Source organism: Austrofundulus limnaeus, unplaced genomic scaffold (assembly GCF_001266775.1).
Source record: "Austrofundulus limnaeus strain Quisiro unplaced genomic scaffold, Austrofundulus_limnaeus-1.0 Scaffold542, whole genome shotgun sequence".
Classification (NCBI taxonomy): Eukaryota; Metazoa; Chordata; class Actinopteri; order Cyprinodontiformes; family Rivulidae; genus Austrofundulus; species Austrofundulus limnaeus.
The window spans coordinates 142,619-144,175 of NW_013952944.1; the positions used below are offsets into that span (position 1 = coordinate 142,619).

Genomic DNA, 1,557 nt, shown 5'->3' on the forward strand with positions numbered 1-1,557 from the left:
AAATCCAAAAATCATAGCACACCCAATCAAAATGAATGTTTTATATAAAACTGGTGCAAATAGCACCAAGTATGCAGAAGTAGCTTGACTGCAAATTCCACTCAAACTCTAGTATCAATTTATATGATCATTTTGCTTGCCATACCAAGATACAAACCCGGAAGTAAACGGGATCACATGGAGTGAAGAGCAGATTAGGTCAGAGTGTGATGGTTTGTTCGAAGATAARACAGGGAGGTAACTTTACAGACTGCTTCTCTGAAAGTCTCTCTGTTTTATTCTGTAAAACAAGTTGTTTTAAGATCACGTGGAGTTTTTATTTACCTGTTTACCTCCTTCCTGCAGGTAGGTTTATATCATCTCTTCATTTCCGCGCATTCTTCTCATTCTTGTTTTGTTTCCTCAGATGCATGTTTTAGTTCATATCTGAAGGTGCAGCTTCTGTCAGAGATTTAGATTATTTACATTCAACTGTAGTTAAAATAGCAGTTTCATTAATTCACAGTAACTGTTTAATAATTAGAAGGACTGTTGTTTTATTGTTATTTAGCTGTAAGTTCAAGTTAAAAGATGTATTGTTGTGTTGTTTTGCTGCTCACWTCTACAGGTTTCACCACAGTGAAAGATTTCACAACGTGTTGTTCTTCCTGACCTCATGGCTCCAGACCTGCAGCCTCAGATAACCACACTAACACCCGCAGTGCTGCAGCACCTGGGAAACAATGTAAGAAACCAAACAAAGTGTAGAAAACTAAACAACTGTAGTTAAAGATGTTTCACCTCACATCTGAGACTCGTTCTCAGTTTGTAAACCGTTCTGAGCGTTTAAACCTGCAACATCCTTTCTAGTGAATTTAATTTCGTTGACATGTCTGAACGGTTCCTTAACTTGGACTTTGACTCAGGTATGGTCCTTCTGAACCAGTTCTCCTGAAGGCGCCCAGTTCTCTGGTCCATTTCGTCCATGTACAGACTGACATGTATGTCTTTGAAAAAAATGCCAGTTTTAGATTACCAATCATCATAAATGACCTTGACCTTTGACCCTTTGATGCCCAAATCTAATCAGACTGAGTCCTAATGGACTTACTATGCCTATTTGTAAGTAAATATGTAATCTCATTCAGGACATATTGTGCACTAGGAGTGTAACAATCTCCCACATCTATATCGATATATGGATTTGAATGGTTCGTGGTTCAGTTATATTGAGGCAAAATGAAAGTATCGATCTATAACGTCCACATATGTGTGATGTGAATCAATATCATATGCCTGTGATATGTCATTATATCGATCGCAGACAAGACCTCCGCTCACAGGATCAACATCTCCTTATGGTTCCCCTCACTCGCTTTAAGACCCGTGGTGACCGGTCCTTCTCTGTGGCCCCCAGGCTCTGGAATGAACTCTCTGTTAATCTGCGCTCTCTTGATAACAATGGGCCTCATGCAAGAACCGTTCGTACGCACAGATTTGTTGTTAAGTTGTGCGCACGAGTGATTTAGGAGAATTTGTGGCATTCACCAATGTTTTCGTATTCTAAGATTTTTTTTC

General features: G+C 39.2%; 1 protein-coding gene across 2 annotated transcripts in view; it reads left to right on the top strand.

The window, feature by feature from the left end:
- Nucleotides 1-175: 175 nt before the first annotated feature.
- Nucleotides 176-1,557, top strand: part of slc5a6b (solute carrier family 5 member 6) — a 36,931-nt gene continuing 35,549 nt past the window's right edge. For both annotated transcript variants that reach the window (XM_014026317.1, XM_014026318.1), the window contains exons 1-2: nucleotides 176-345; nucleotides 608-724. The gene's annotated coding sequence lies outside the window, so the exon portion shown is untranslated. The remainder of the gene's footprint in view (nucleotides 346-607; nucleotides 725-1,557) is intronic.